This window comes from Lithobates pipiens, unplaced genomic scaffold (assembly GCF_037356315.1).
Source record: "Lithobates pipiens isolate NorthernLeopardFrog02 unplaced genomic scaffold, aLitPip1_a1.2 Scaffold_27, whole genome shotgun sequence".
In the NCBI taxonomy this organism is placed as follows: Eukaryota; Metazoa; Chordata; class Amphibia; order Anura; family Ranidae; genus Lithobates; species Lithobates pipiens.
Genome location: NW_027507788.1, coordinates 92,391,309 through 92,409,029, shown reverse-complemented (window position 1 = coordinate 92,409,029; position 17,721 = coordinate 92,391,309).

The window sequence follows — 17,721 nt, the reverse complement described above, 5'->3', positions numbered from 1 at the left end:
GATGCAGTGTGTCACTTTCCACCATGGCAGTGCGGCCCAGGACCTGTTTTAGAGCATGCTGGAGTGGGCCCAGAGAAGATAGAGGAGGTGGGTGGCAGCGGCTTTGCCAAGGTTGGTGTTACCCCCTTCATAAAATATAGACTCCCCTACATCAGTACAGACCCCCCACACCTCAGAACAGACCCTTCTCCCCAATAAGTACTGACCCCCACTCAGTATAGATACCCCTCCCTCAGTACAGGCCATCACCAATAAGTACCAACCCCCTTAGTAAAGATCCCCTCAATCAGTACAGACTCTCCCCAATATGTATAGACCCCCCTGCTAAGTACAGATCCCCCTTACTCCAAGTATAGATCCCCTCCCTCAGTACAGGCCCCCTTCCGCTCTTGTGCTAGACAGAGCTAAAAGATTGAGATGTAGCATAGATGGTAATTATCAGCAGTAAAAATAGTCTTGGCTAGGCTGTGCTGGTGGGCGATCTCAGCTCCACTTTGCACGGGCGGGGGCAGTCTCAGCTCCCCACAGCTCGAGCTCGCTCGGCTGTGCTCGGGCAGGGGCTGGGTGGGCGGTCTCAGCCCCCCTCGACTCAGGCGAGCCAGGCTATGCTCGGGCGGGGGGGCTCAACTCCGCTCGGCTTGGGCGGGTTCCGCTGTGCTCTGGCAGGGGGGGGGGTCTCAGCTCCCCTCAGATCAGGTGGGGGGGGAGAGGTCTCAGCTCGGCTGTGCTCGGGCGGAGGGGCGATCTCAGCTCCCCTCGGCTGGAGGCAGTGTGAGCGCCAACTATATAGCGGGGTTTGTCTACAGCTGTGCTATAGCGAGGGGAGTCAATTTCATTCCGGGACACTGTATTGTCCCGGAATGAAGGTGCCTGGGACCGGGACAGACCTGCTAACTGCGGGACATGTGGGCACCCTACCTTCAAGGCCAAAGACAGCTGACAGCTGAGATCCTTGCATATGTAGTGGGTTGTGAGGCATAGTGGGTGCAAAGATGGTGAAAGTCATTGGGCGGCAGACACTTCTTGGATGCAAAAGAGGTTTCGTTTCTTTTAACAGTACTTTTATATTTTGAAGAGAAAGAGGGTAGGGCAAGGACAATCCAATAGGAGTCCAACAATATAATGTAGCGCTCAAAACAGTCTGTGAAAAGCACATGTGACAAATAGTGAAAAAGAAAGAAAAACATAATAATAATAATAATAAATATATGAATTAAAGTCCAAATATTCAGTAAGTACAGAAAGTCTTTAGAGTCCTTGCAGGACAAGAATTGTGATAAATCACGTGAAATAAACGCTAAAAGGTGATCATAAAGACATCTTGAAGCAGTGGGTTCTCGGTGAAAACAAACAAGATGGGTACTCTTACCGGAACCATTAGGTCATATATGCATATAAAGATAGGTGGATCTCCACAGGTCTACCAGCCATTGAAATTTCTGAAGGTCCTCTGGTCATAGGAGCAATGATCCGTATCGTCCCCAAGATGCCTGCAGATGCAGATGCCCCTGTTGAAGTCCTATGGGACGAAATGCGTAGGACGTGGTAGTCATGTTCCCCGTATTGCTTTCTTTTATGTGATCACTCTTTTTATTTTTATTTTAAATATTTTATACATTTTGTATTTGCTGAGTTTATGCCAATAAACAGCCATTCGATATTTTTCATCTACACTATGGGAAGCTGTTCTTTTTTGTCCTTTATGTGATCTTCTACACAAGTTTGGAGTCACTCACCATTCCTGGTCTTTGTTGGAGTTAAGCTTCTTTTTCGTCCACTCCATCGGGACCCTGGAGAAATCGGATCATTCCTCCTATGACCAGAGGACCTCCAGAAATTTCAACAGCTGGTAGACCTGCGGAGATCCACCTATCTTTATATGCATATATGACCTCATGGTTCCGGTAAGAGTACCCATCTCGTTTATTTTCACAGAGAATCCACTGCTTCAAGATGTCTTTATGATCACCTTTTAGCGTTTATTTCACGTGATTTATCACAATTCTTGTCCTGCGAGGACTCTCAAGACTTTTTGTACTTACTGAATATTTGGACTTTTATTCATATATTTATTTATTATTATTTTTTTCACTATTTGTCACGTGCATTTCACAGCCTGTTTTGAGCGCTACATTATATTGGAGTTTTATATGAATTTGGTTATGTTCTTATGTAAATGCTGGTTTATGCACTCATTTTTACTTTTGGGGTTAGCGCAATATATTTTCCCTTTTTTTTTTAATCCAATAGGAGGACAGCCATACAGGGAAAGGCCCCAGGAAGGCACCACTTCCACCACTGCGACTGCAAGCCGCAATCCCAACCCTATGCTGCCCTCTTACTTCTGGATAGACCCTCACACAGCCTGGCAGCCAGATGCTCCCGGGATAGGCCCAATCTCTAGCCTCGCGCGTACACTACACATCCACCCAGACAGCAGGCCGGGTGGGCACAGAACATAGATCATCTGACTTCGCCCGAATATATAGGTTTTCCCAGCAGGCACAAAAAAAAGGGGCGCCTCTGGGTGCAGATTTTCTTTAAAAGTATAAATGTATTATTATGTTGTTAAAATTAAACTCACATTTTCCATGAGAAATAAGGGCATTATAATCCATTCACAGCGATTCTGTGCGTCATTCTGTCCGTCTGGTCTGTAGGACCAGACCAGACGGACAGAATGACGGAGCGAAAAAAAGAGTAAAAAAAGAAAATGAATGCAGCCACCACATCTAAGGGCACAGTGCTGCCCTGACCTTTGGAGAGGTGAAAGGGGCACAGGAAGAGGACACAGCACACTGATTATGTGGACTGGGGAAGTAATATGATGGATGTTGGACAGAGCACATCAGTCTCTGTCCCCTGCATGGCATGGCTTCTGCCTCCCTGTGCTCCCAGTAACATCCTTCTCTCTCTGTGTCCCTTTTACTATATACTGACACCAGGGAGGGTATGCTGGGCTTTGTAGTCCATGAGCAGTTTTGGGGCACTGAAAGTCTACAAGCCAGCTTATTGAACAGGTGTCAGCTCTGTGGATGAGAGATCTACAGTATACACAAGCCTATTCTTCTAGCATCAGGTTGATGGTGCAGCAGGGAATCGGCATCCCTCGCAATTCCGTTTCAATCATACAGTTCACGGCGGGGTCCCTGAGGGAAACAATACGCATGTACACCCGCCAAACACCACGAATCACACAGCAGCCATTTAACACCCAGCGTTTGTTAGAGAGGCTTATTTTTACACAGGCCCCACGCTGGGCCTTTATTACGTGAGCCCCGGATTGGCATTTTCCAGGTTAAGTAGAAAACAATTATCAGTGGAAAAAAAAAATAAAAAATATGCACAAAGGAGCGATGGAAAGAAAAATAAGTACATGTGGGAGCGGCGAAATGTTAAAATGTTGAATAGAAACAGACATCCGAAGGTTAAAAAAAAAAAAAAAATATATATATATATATATATATATATATATATATATATATATATATATATATATATATATATATATATATATATATATATATATATATATTGATGAAGAATTCGAACACGAAACTCCCAGGAGTGCCATTCATCTTCCTCTCACCGGCCTTATGGCTATCCCCCCAGCTTCACTCTCCTCCTCTGTGTCCTCAGTCACTGGCTGCTCGGCTCCTCCGCGGTTCCGCCTATGATGAACGCACAGTCGCCGGTCACTGTGGTCCCTCTCGATCTTTTAAAAAATGGCACCAGGCGGCGCAATTGCGTTACTGCACATGCATTGCCCAGGCTGAGCACGTACAAGCTTTCCCGAGCCCGGCTTCGAAACTGTGCATGTGCAGTTGCGTGGTCGGCTCACAGCCATCTTTCTTACGGGCACCGGTGCCGGTAGCAGACTTTAATGGGCAGCCTAAAAAAGGGTTTAAATTTACAAGTTGCCTGTAAATTTATGGGTGGTTGGCAACACTGGCAGAAAGAATGTTTCTTACATTAGTGGTCAACGGGAAGAAGATTCCTTACATTAGTGGTCAGCATAAAGAATACTCCTTATATTCGTGATCAGTGGGAAGAATGTCCCTTACATTGATGGTCAGCAGAAAGAATGATCATCACATTGGTGGTCAGAGAGAATAATGTTTCTTACATTAGTGGTCAGTGGGAAGAATGTTCCTTACATTGGTGGTCAGTGGGAAAAATGCTCCTTACATTGGGGATCAGTGGGAGGAATGCCCCTTACATTGGTGATCAGTGGGAAGAATATCCCTTACATTGGTGATCATCAGTGGGAAGAATGCCCCTTACATTGGTGGTCAGTGGGAAGAATGTCCCTTACATTGATGGTCAGCAGAAAGAATGATCATCACATTGGTGGTCAGTGAAAATGATATAAAGTAAAGAAAAATGATTAAAAAAATGTAAAGCACACTCATGATCCCCGCACATGCTCTATACGAAAAGCTATATGTAGGACAAGCACATGTATGTAAACAATAATGGTGCCACACATTTATGGTATCGTTGGGAACATTGAAGTAAGAGCAATTCTAGGGCCATCATTTTCTAACATGCTGGACAGAGCTTTTTATTATGTGTATATATTTTTTTTATCAAACAGATCAGCTAAGAAGACATTTGTTGCACCTGTTATAGTGTGTTATTTTATGAAATCCTTACATTTTGGAAATGTACCATTGTTGCACCTTTAATGCAAGTTTACTTTTATTTATATTCTGTAATAAACATTTATTTTGAACATAGTGCAGAGAAATTCTGTGATGAACGCATGTAGTGTGGGCAATGCAATATGTAGGTGGGGATTTGTGTGGCTGTGGCTTGAGTGTGGGCGGGAACACAGGATCTCTGTCAGGGCTGGACTCAGCCCTTCCTTCTCAGAGCTGGCCGCTCATCTGTGGGCTAATTGCCAGCTCCTATCTCTCCACAGTTAATCAGCTGTTGATGATATCCTGCCCATCAGTCCTGCCTACTTAAGGAGTCCAGCCCAGAGGATCTCTGTCTTCTCCTTAGTCAACATCACAGAGACGCTCGCCTGCATTCCTGTTAAAAGACTTGCTTGGCTGACATCCCTTCTGGCTTCAGATCCTGCTTGCTGTTTTTCTACGCCCATCTCCGGCTCCCTGATGCATGGCTTGTCTGACTATCCTGTTCCTGAACTCTGGCTATGTTTTTTTCTATTTACTTTTATTACTAAACAAGTGTGATTTAGCTGTACTTCTGTCTCGGTCTGATTTCATGGTTTCTGACAATCTCCTTTTGCCTGGAGTCCCCATGAGTTGTCAGTCCGTCCCTGGTAACCACTATAAATCCTATAGCACAGGGTACCTAGTTCTGACAGTATTGTATTCTTTCCCCTTCATTGCATTAACGAAAGTACCATCACAGCATGTCTATTACCTAACAGACACTTTCAAGCTCATATGTGCGTTGGATATGGTATGAGCGGTTGGTATGTATGGTAGCGGCTATTAATAATCAGTGGATGTCGTAGGTTGCTGCTTCACATCAGGGCCCAGATGAATTTAGCTTTGCTCCTAGTCCAGGTAAAAGCTCCGCTTTCTGGCTGAGTGCACATTTCTATAAATAAAAGAGCACTTAGGAGTTTGAAAAAAAAAATAATAAAATGAAACATCCATTTAAATTAGGCATTGTGCTGGTATAAGATCAATGCTACAGAAAATTGCCAGAGCCAGGAGCAGCAGCAATCAGAATGACAGTCTGTGACTTAGGCGCTACATGCCAGGAGTAAGTGCCAGTTCAGACAAAGCCTTTTCCCCGAGAACCATGACATCACCGCCAGTGACATGCCTGAATAGCCTGGCTCCTGTGACTAGGATCTAAACTATGTGCTGTGCTGCCGGGTGTTAGTTCTGAATAGTGACATAAATAAAATGGCGCTGGAGCTGAACTCTGAGCAGGTATAAAAATACACAATTTATTCCAGTTATAGATTAATAAAAAAAAAAAAAAAAAAAACTGAGATTGTGTTTTTACATTCAGCTAATATCTGGGCATCCACATTCAGATTAGATGTGGAGGACAGCAGTGTCAGCCATTGAGGCTTTACTGCACTACACAGCAGTTTGCACTGCAGATCGATAGGAATAAGGAGGTGATGACCTCATCATGGCATGTAGACAGGTTTCTTATTACAAGTTAGTGTCGCCCCAGCCAGGAGGGTTAGAGTTCAAAAGTTTCCTGGGTCCATTTGGTGAGCTTTCTTGGGTCTGACCTACTGGTTCTATGCATTAACCACTTCCAGAAGGATTTGTCCCTTTAATGACCAGGCCATTTTTTGTGATACGCCACTGTGTCGCTTTAACTGACAATTGCGCGGTCGTGCGACGATGTGCCCAAACAAAGTTGATGTCCTTTATTTCCCACAAATAGAGCTTTCTTTTGGTTGCATTTTATTGCCTCTGCGGGTGGGTTTTTATTGTTTGCACTATAAACCAAAAAAAAAAAGCGACAATTTTGAAAAACAATATTTTTTACCTTTTACTATAATACATATCCCAAGAAAATAAAAAAAACATTTAGAAAACAAAATTTCTTTCTCGGGCCAATATGTATTCTTCTATATATTTTTGATGAAAAAAAAAAATCGCAAGAAGCGTATATTGATTGGTTTGTACAAAATTTATACCGTCTACAAAATAGGGGATAGATTTATACCACGTTTAATATTTTTAGTAATGGCGGCGATCTTCGATTTTTAGCGCAACGGACATTGATCAGACACTTTTGACACTTTTTTGTTGCCAGTGACATTTATACAGCGATCAGTGTTATATAAATGTACTGATTACTGTATAAATGTCACTGGCAGGGAAGAGGTTAACACTAGGGAGGCGATCAAGGGGTTAAGTGTGTTCCCTGGGAGGCATTTCTAACTGTGGGGGGAGTGTACTGACTGGAGGAGGAGACAGATCGCTGTTCCTAATTATGAGGAACAGACCATCTGTCTCTCCTCCACTGTCAGAATGGAGATCTGTCTGTTTACATTCTGTCTCTGCCCGGAGCGATCGCAGGTGCCCGGCAGACATTGTGGCCGCTGGGCACATGCATTGGCTCCTACATCACGCAGCGGGCATGCCAGCCCCTCCTATACCCTTTTAGGTGGCTGCCCTACAGCTATGGCAATGTGCACAGGGGAGGGGACCTGCCGCTGTAAAACGATTATACGGCAGTTGGTCCGCAAACAGTTAAAAAAAAAAGGACCAGTGTGTGATCCCGGTGATTCATATGGTATAAAAAAGACACGTTATGGGACTCCATCCATCCAGTCTGCTGGCGAATCCGGAGTACCTGCAGATAAAGAGCCCTCCACAGTGTATGAGTGTAGTGCTGAGATCTGCAGTCCACCACAAAAATATCAGCTCTGGAGATCTGCCAATAGGGATGGCTTGGTGTTCGCCCGTTCGGCAAATACCAAACCTTATGGGCCGTTTGCGCCAAATTCGTGTGCGCCATTGCAGTGCATTGCTGGCTCATGATTGGCCAAGCATGCACTGACCCCGCATGCTTGGCCAATCTCAGCGCCGGCAGCGAGGAGAGCCATAATTTGCCACAGGCAGGATGCCTGTGGCCAGTTATAGCTCAGGGGGTTTAGTACATGGCCCACACTATATAAGGCCGCCAGCGCAGTGGCCTTGTGTAGTGTGTTCCGGTGTGCAGAGAAAGAGAAAGATAGGCAGGGACAGTGTGTTCTTTTCTCAGGCATCTGCAGGAGTTAAAGTGGGTGTTGCGTGCCTCCAGCACAGTATACACCTGTATCTACCCTTTATTGCTGGTGTTCTCTAATAAAGGCATCTGCAGCATTTACAGTGGGTGTTGTGTGCCTTCAGTACAATTGCTGGTTTTCCCATCTCACTGCAGGCCATTACTATGTCTGGAAGGCCAACAAGGAGAGGCAGACAGCCACGAGCCAAGAGGGCAAGCAGGCTCTGTCTAGAGACAAGAGTGCTGGTCGTGGACGCGGTGCATCATCCTCAGCACGTGGCCATGGGACACGCTTGTCCTTATTTTCGGCAGCTGGACGTGTTGAGCCACATCATGCTGAAGACTTGGTAGAGTGGATGACCAAGCCCTACTCATCTTCTCTCATCCAGGCTCAGGGTACTAGCAAAGCAGCTGCCAACGCGTCCTCTTCCCTTGTCTCAATGTCATCAGTCACTCCTTCCCTAGACCCACCATGTCCTCCTGAGGAGTCCCTTGAACTGTTTGAGCACAGTGTTGGGCACATGCTCCAGGAGGATGCCCAGCGTTTTGAATGCTCCGATGATGATACCCAGCTAGAGGAAGGCAGTAGCATGAGCGCAGAGAGAGGGGATGCTCAAGGAAGACAGTAATCTGGCAGTCATGTTCCACCAGCTGCAGCATACGGCCAGGTTTGCTCCAGTGATGAAGAGGGAGGGGATGATGTGGGTACCTGGTAGGAGGGAGGAGGAGGCGGCACATCTCCAATGAGGCAGGATGCCCTCCGGGGGCCAGCTTAGGGGCAGCACACCGACTGAATCACACTGCAGAGCTCCGCCTGTGCGCATTATTCCAAAAGTTCTTTGGTGTGGGCCTTTTTTGAGACCAGTGCATCAGATCACACCGCTGCTATTTGCAACATATGTCTCAAGCGTATCTCGCGTGGCCAAAACATCAGCCGCTTGGGCCCCACATGCTTGACCAAACATATGTTGACCTGCCATGCAGCTCGTTGGCAAGCGTATCTTAAAGACACACGCCAAAGAACAAAGCGGACCTTTCCTTGCTCCTCATCAGCTGGGATTTCCAACCCCACTAGACCTTCAGTCCTCTCTGAAACCTGTACTGAGAGGAATGAAGGTGTAGAATTAGGTGTGTCACAGCCAAGTATTTGCGGGCACTCTGCTAGCAGTACACCCACGTCCGATTGTAGCAGGCAAATTTCCCTGCCCCAGCTGCTGGACCATCAAAACAAGTACACTCCCAACCATCCACCCAGCGGTTGAATGCTAGCTTGGCTAAATTGCTAGCAATTCAACTGCTGCCTTTTCAGTTGGTAGACTTGGCCCCTTCCGTGAGTTTGTACAATGTGCGCTTCCTCAGTGGCAGGTCCCCAAATGCCACTTTTTCTCACGGAAGGTGATTCCGGCTCTCTACCCGCATGTGGACGGCAATGTCCATGCCTCGCTGGACAGGGCGGTCAGCGGTAAGGTGCATATAACCACTGACTCATGATTCAGCAGGCATGGACAGGGATGTTACCTATCTTTCACGGCCCATTGGGTCACTCTTCTGGCAGCTGGGAAGGATGCAGGACAAGGTGCAGTAGTGTTGGAGGTTGTTCTGCCACCACGCCTCCAAAATGCTACTACTGGTTCTGACACACCTCTTTCCTCCACCCCCCCTCCTCTTCTTCCTCCATGGCCTCTTCCAGTGCTCTGTCCTTGGGAACCAGCGGTGCTCTGTAGGCGTTCAAGGGGCTACGCAAGTACACAGGCAAAGATATGCCATGCCGTGCTTGCGCTGGTGTGTTTGGGGGACAGGAGCCACACTGGGGCAGATATTTTGGCAGCTCTACAGGGGCAGGCCGAAAGGTGGTTGATGCCACGCCGGCTTAAGCCAGGAATGGTGGTTTTCAACAATGGCGCCAACCTCCTCTCCACCCTCCGACAGGGACAATTGACCCACGCGCCCTGTGTGGCTCACGTCCTTAACCTGGCGGTGCAGCGGTTCTTGGGAAGGTACCCAAGCTTACGGGATGTCCTGAGGCAGGCCAGAAAAGTCTGTGTGCATTTCCGCTGATCATTTAATGCCAGTGCTCGGCTGGCTGAGCTCCGAAAGGAGTTAATGTTCCCAAGAACCGCTGTATATGTGATATGCCCACCAGGTGGAAATCCACGTTGGCCATGCTGCAGCGGCTGCACATGCAGCAGAGGGCCATCAATGAGTACCTGTGCTACTACGGCACCAGGACAGGGTCACGGGAGCTTGTTTTTTTTCACCTCGCCAGTGGGGCATGATCAGGGATGCATGTCCTGTGGTGACTGTCCTGTCACCATTTGAGGAGGCCACGAGGATGGTGAGCAGTTACAGCGCATGCATCAGTGACACTGTACCTCTTGTCCACCTGTTGGAGCATACGCTGCGTGGAATAATGCACAGGGCACTTGAGGCAGAACAGAGGCAGGAAGAGGAGGACTTCCTTGCCTCTCAAGGCCCCCTTTATCCACACAGTGTTCCTGCTGTCCCACCCATCACACAGGAAGAGGAGGAGGAGGCTTGTGTCAGCAAGGAGGTGGAGCCTGGCACTCAGCATCAGCAGCAGTCTTTTAGGGATGATTTACAGTCCCAAGAAATATATGGACTTATACGTGGCTGGGAGGAGGTGGCTGTGGATCATGTTGTCCTTAGTGACCCAGAGGACTCCGGACCTAATGCCTCAGCTATCCTACGCTGCATGGACTCCCTGATCCTGCAAAAGGATCCTCGTATTCTTTGGATCAAGGAGAGGGACCATTACTGGCTAGCCACTCTCCTTGATCCATGGTACAAGGGCAAGGTTGCGGACCTTATCTTGCCATCGCAGAGGGAGCAGAGGATGAGACATCTCCAGGAGGCCTTGCAGAAAGGTCTGTGCAACTCGTTCCCAGAGACTGAGGTTACAAACTCCTGGTCCTGGACAACGTGTTGCTGAGGCTTCGGTCAGTCACAGAAGGAGCGGTGGAGAAGGTGGCCATCTGTCCCATGCGTTCAGATACTTTTTTAGTCCACAGCCTCAAGGTATGATCGGTTCCAGCAACCATCACCAGCGTCTGATTTACATGGTGCAGGAATACCTAGGGGCAAGGTCAGACTTGGACACCTTTCCCACTTAAAATCCTCTGGCTTACTGGGTCTTGAGGATGGATCACTGGCCAGAGCTTGCACAGTATGCAATTGAGCTACTGGTCTGTCCTGCATCCAGCGTTCTTTCGGAACGCACCTTCAGTGCTGCTGGAGGCTTTGTAACTGATCACAAGGTGTGCCTGTCCACCGACTCGGTTGATTGACTGACCTTCATAAAGATGAATCAGTCTTGGATCACCACCAGCTGCCAAGCACCTGAAGCTGATGTAACCCAAAAATTTATTTTTTTTTTTAAATGTCACATCCCTTCAAGACTGCCTATGCTGGTGCTGAGTGACTGTCCTGTTATGTTGACTGACTATCCTCTTCCTCCTCAATGATTCTGCTGATAGCTTGGAAGAACATTTTTGTTTCTGGGTGATGCCACCAGCCCACTTTTTAAGCTCCTGTTTAACAGGGGCATGCAATACAATTTTTGATGCAATGATTGCAGCAGGGCTCATTCCTGCACTCCAACTAAAGTATCTGGGAGAGGTTGCAGTATCGTGGCACCAGCAAGCAGTGCCTAAGGCCCAGTTTTTCAGCCCCTGTTTAACAGGGGCATGTAATTACAATTCTTGATACAATATTTGACAGCAGGGCCCGTTCCTGCACCCACCGAGAGTAACTGTGAGGACTTATAGTGTTGTGGCACCAGCCCCACCACCACAGCCACCAAAGGCCCAATTTTTCTACCATTGTTCAACAATGGCATTTAATTACAATTCTTGATATAATCGTTCATAGCAGGGCGCTCCATCATCCACCAAGAGTCACTTTGAGGGCTTACAGTGTTGTGGCAACACCAAGGCCCCCATTTCTGAAGAGCATATAGGGCAGGCCCCTACTTTCAAACATCCAACTTAGAAACATCTCCTGCAAATGGAAGGAGACAAAAGGAAGTGAGATGAAAAAAGACGGACGGCAAAAAAAATTATACAGGGGTGATAATCCTGTCCGCTTTCCAAAAAGCTTAAAAATAGATTTTTTTGACTGGAGCTACACTTTAAAAATGTACCAGTTCAAAATTACAGATTCTACTTAACACAACAAACCTACACAGTCCCGGTCTTGTTTACACCGCCTGTATACTGCTGTTCTGAGTATATAGGGCCTGGGGGTCCCATGCCTTTTCTTTTTTTAATTTGGGTACGGGGTTCTCCTTAATATCTGTACAAGACCCAAAGGGGCTGCTAATGGGCGGGGGGGGGGGGGGGGGGGCTACCCATGCCATTTTTCTCAATGATTTTCATCCGTATTGCCGGAACCAGATATTACATTAAAACGTCAAGCATTTTTAAATGCCTTTTTTTTACTTAAAATGTCATTAGTGCTGTTCTAAACACGGGAAACACATGGCACTTCACAGGCATACTATAGACAACCCCAGGCACAATATTTCAAGGAATATTTCACTTATTTTTTTTTCACTTTAATCATTAAAATCAGTGCTCCCAAAAAAACGTCAGTTTTAAAAAAAAATTGGCATTGACCCATGTCCCCTGGGGCAGGAGCCAGGTCCCAAAACCCTTTTTAGGACAATATCTTGCATATTACCCATTAAAATTAGCACATTTTATTTAGAACGTTCGAGTCCCATAGACTTTAATGAGGTTCTAAAGTTTGCACGAATTTTCGGTCCGTTAGAAAGTTCTGGTGCAAACCGAACTGGGGGGGTGTTTGGCCTATCACTATCTGCCAACACGAACTCCTTCCTGTGCAGGTATGCTGGGGGAGGAAGGAACTGTGTAGTGTCATCTGTATTATTCCAATTATTTCAAGTAAAGCTTTTGAAACATTGTCCTTGTTGGTCTGAAGTTACTAAAGAGGTGTAATGTAAGTAACCGGCACACATAATGAGTCAATTAAGACACCTTAGGGTATGAAGACACAAGTGGTTAGGTTACCAAGGGTAATCATAGCTCCCAACTGTTCCTGATTTCTAGTGACTGTCCCTGGTTTGGAGCAATGCCCTTCTGTTCCTCATTTGTCCCTCATTGTGGTCTGATCTCTATAGTTGTATATAAAATGCACTTTTTATCTATCAAAAAGTGTTTTCCAGTGTTAAACCTTTCATCCAATTTCTAAATTGCTGCATTTGTAAATTCCAAATGCCAATATAAAGGAATAGTAGTGGTAAAAAAAAAAAAAATAATCCTTTGTGGGTTATGCAATCTCGTTTTATTTTTGGGGAAAGTTCTCCTTTAAGGGGTGTGTCCTATGCCTGATTATTTCGCCGATAGGTGTCCCTCAGTCCCATTTCAAAAAGTTGGGAGGTATGGGTAATTAAGGTCTTGCAAGCAGCCTGTTATAAGTGTGTACATATGAGAGGTGGCACAGACTTTTGCAGAAGGAGATGTTGTTGGCACGCTCTCCATGAGCAGGTCCATCTCCCATAGCAAAGGGAGCAGATCAGCGGAACAGAAATCCTCAACCTGTGCACCGATACAGAAGAGAAAAAAAATTAAGCAAATGCATGGCGGGACTCCATTAGCAGAAATACACTGGACAGGTGGAGAAGTGGTGTTCATTAACCTAGAGAGTTAATTAGAGTTTAGTCATCTGTTGTGTACATGTTGCATGGACATCTTTTTGAATTAGAAGTCCGCCTTAAGGTTGAGATAGCCCTAAAAACGGCCTCCACCATGTCCCAGGGTATTAGAGAGCATGGCAAAAGAAAAGGTAACCCATGTGGAAGGCAGTGACCCAAGGTGCCTAGTATAGCCCAGAAGAACCCACCTCGGGGTAGGCCTCCTATGTGCCCCACACTTGACACCCAATGAGGAGGAGAACATGGAGGAAGCCTACCCTACAGATACTATTACTACTTTATTGCTCAGCTGCAGTACAGTGTGTAGGGAGGACACAAGATCAAAAAAACTCTTAGATATATATTTTAACAAATGCAATATACAGCGATATGGGCATTGGTATTAACAAACACAGCCAAATAAGTTGTACTGGATGGACAGGCGACTTTATTCAACCTTACAAACTATTTAACTGTATAGCAAGAAGTGCAGAACCTGGCTGAACCCCATGGCAGGAGGACTCGGATACTGTTCTTTTTTTATTATCATTTGTGTTTTGTGTGCTGACTGGACGGGGTAGAGAGGAGGAGGGGGTGGGGGTGAGTATGTCATCTCTGCCTTGTCCAGAGAACACTTTGCCTTTCTTGAGAAAATAGAAATTGTTTTCTTAATGACGTCTGTGCCAAGCATGTGACTTCTTGTGTTCAGTAAGAAGCAGGGCAGCCTCCCCCCCACATGAGTCTCTGAAGCTAGTGGAGATCTCTGCAGTAGTGGTGCCCACCATGGTAATTTCCAGTTTCCAGGAGGATACCACAGGTATGGCACATACATGCTTACATTGGTCCAAGCTTATCAATGTAATGTAAATATTGCCATATCTGAACTTCAGCTTTAAATACACCCTCCCCAACACCCCACATGTACCTTTCCTTTGTTCCCCCAATGCTCAGTTCAGTCCCCAAAAGTGAAGAAACACCCAGAACATCAGTATTTGAAGAGGCATATCACTTTCCCATTTCACTCATGTGTCAGCTTTGACGCTTGGTGAATGATGGCTGTCATTTAGAGGCCAAGAGACTTTCTGTTCCTTGTATAAGCTCCAAATATTACAATTGAGAGTGCATGTATCAAACACAAGGCCCCTGGGCGGAATTTGGCCTGCAAGGCCATTTTCTGTCGCTCTCGCACCCCCTCATCTCTGCTCCCACCTGGTCTCTGTAGTACACCATGGAGGACAGAAGTTCTCAAATAGATCCTGTGCTTCTCTGTAAAGCTGTGAAGAGGTTCGTCGTTGCCCCCCCCCCCCCCCACCATCTCAAAAGTTGGCAGCAGAGAGGACGACGGAACTCTTCCTACAGCTCAGGTGATAAGGTGTGCAGCCATAGCACCCCCTCTTCTTCACCTCCCCTGATCTCAGAAACCAGCATTTATTCCTCTCTGTGTTCTAACTGTAGGGGGGATGGGACTTACTAGGGGAGATGACAGATCGCTGTTCATACTTTGTATGAACACACGATCAGTCTCTTCTCCCCTGAAATAACCGGCATCTGTGTGTCCCTGTCATAAGCGATCGTGGGTGCCCGGTGGTCATCGCGCCCGCTGGGCACTCGCATTGGCTCCCCTAGTGGCCACAATGGGGAGAGACGTAAGGTAACGCCCAGTGGAGCCAACTTGCCACAGTAAAACTGCGGCAGCTGGTTGACAAGTGGTTAAAGGAAAATTATACCAAAAAAAAAAAAAGATTCATTAAATTAGGGGTCTCCAAACTCTCTATACAAAGGGCCAGTTTATTGTCCTTCAGATTCACTGGGGGACTGGAATGTGGCCAGTGTAATTAAAATCGCAGATCGCCGTCTTTACTAGGAAAAAAAATAAAAATAAAATTCAAATGCCATAAATCTATCCCCTATTTTGTAGACGCTATAACTGTTTACGCAAACCAATATACGCTTATTGTGATTTTTTTAACCAAAAATATGTAGAAGAATACATATCAGCCTAAGCTTAGGAAAAAATTAGTTTTTGTAAAAAACATGGGAATATTTATTATAGCAAAAGTAAAAAATTGTGTTTTTCTCAAAATTGTCACTCTTCTTTTGTTTATAGTGAAAAAAATAAAAACTGCAGAGGTGATCAAATACCACCAAAAGAAATCTCTATTTTTGGGGGAAAAAGGCTGTCAATTTTGTTTGGGTACAATGTCGCACGACTGCGCAATTGTCAGTTAAAGCGACAGTGCCGTATCGCAAAAAATGGCCTGGTCATTGAGCAGCCAGATCTTCCGCGGGTGAAGTGGCTAAGGGGGGCTGACAGGGGGAGTGTCCTGTGCCTACATACTTTTACTAATAGGTGTGGTATGCATACACAGAGCTTAACTACCTTGCACTCAACAGTTGAACAGAGCGCCAGTATAGCAAATGAAAAGTGCATGCAAGCAGCAAGGGGAAGGGAACATTAAAGAAACCTGTTGATTTGCTCTACATCAACAAAGCAAAGGTTAATTTTAAGATTGCTCTAGATTTTCACATGATCAGATAAAAGCACTCTCACAATAGCACAGGTTAACATCTGCCCCATTTGAATCCCTTTCTCGATAAAGTCAGTGTCTATTTGGATACACAATGTGATCAATGGGTGAATGCCTAGCATTCTCACAATAACCCATTATTTCCTATTCTCAGCAAAGTCACCTTTATAAGAATGTTGAAAAAGGTTGGGAGATAAAAGCAAAATTTACCTTGACAACGTTAAAGAATAAATAGACATAAAATACTGATAAAAGCCAAACATATGCTGTAAAATTATTACATTACATAAAAAAAAAAAAAAGGTACCAGTATAGGCCACTTTTGTATTTGTAATTTTAAGAAGAGGGAACGTTTGATCACGCTCATCATCTGGTATTGATCTGGGACACTGAGTGACGTTGTCTCTTTATTCCTGAGACCACTTACCTTCTGTAGACATTACAGGGGAGACTTGCTCTCACCATGGAATATTTTTCAGATATTTGTTCAATTATAGAATATGTAATGTCAATGGCTGCGAGCTAGCACCCTATATGGCTACAATATTGTGGACCTGACCATCCCATCTATATGGACTTGTTGGACATCCCATTCTAAAACCATAGACATTAATATAGAGTTGGCTGCAATGGCCTCTTCTGTTCTGGAAAGGCTTTCTACAAAACCTTGGAGTGTGTCTGTGGGTATGTGTGCCTATTTAGCCAAAAGAGTACCTTTGAGGTCAGGTTTTGATGTTAGATGAAAAGACCTGGTTCACAATTCGGGTGTTCAAAACTGCTGAGGTCACGATGCAGTCCGCTTTATTTACCTTTACATTTTTGGGAATGAGTAATAAGGGGTACCATTGTGCCCCATTGTCGTTCCCCTGGTGAGGATGGATATTATAAAGGAGGCTTCTAAACTCTGATAAGCCCCCCCCCCCCCCCACTATCTCTCACATCCATTTTTGGGTGAGACCCTTTTCTCTTAACATGTGAACAAGATGCCTAAACAAAGGAGGCTTTGGGATTGTGGGGTTCCACTTCATTTTTCAGCCAGGCCCCCTTGCAAGGTATGAGGCCTAGATGGGTACAGTTAAGGGGGCCACCCAAGCTGCAGGGGATTAATAAACTCCAGATGCATACTTTGCATGCTCCAAGCACAAAGACAGGGGTCTTACCAAGAGCTGCAGGTTCCATACTAATGATCGGAATCTGGAACGCCCGATTCCCTGACGCCTGATCACTGTGATTGCCTCTGATTGGCTACCACAGTGCTTAGTCACTGTGAAACCTGCCCCGTGTTTTGCTTTCTGTAAATGGAGAGGAAAGCTTACATTTTATTTTTGTCTCTCCTTGCAGTGTAAAAAACTTATGAAATATTAGTGTTTTGGGTTAGTGTTTTAGTTAAGTCATGGTCAGTATATATTGGGCAGAATTATTTTTCCTTTTTTTTATTTATTTTTTTATTAGAATCACTAACTCCCGAAGGAGCTGCTAGTTATTTTTGGGCTTACTGTTACCTTTCCGCTTCTTCTTGTTGCACGTCTAGGGGAGGTCCTGTGGTATAAGGTGACCCAGTAACTTGACACTGACAATAGATCCAATTGAATGGATTTTATTTGCAAACTTCAACCATTGAACAATCTTTTAACTTGGCATCAGAGGGTTTTAAAGGAATTCAGGTACTCTCAATTTCAAAGTCTATAAACGTTAAAGAACTTGCTTACTTTGACTGCATCCAGAGAATAGCCACTCGCAGCTGGATGAACACTCAGGTTGGACAGTCCCTCTCTCACAAGGCCTATCAGCCAACAAGGTGCT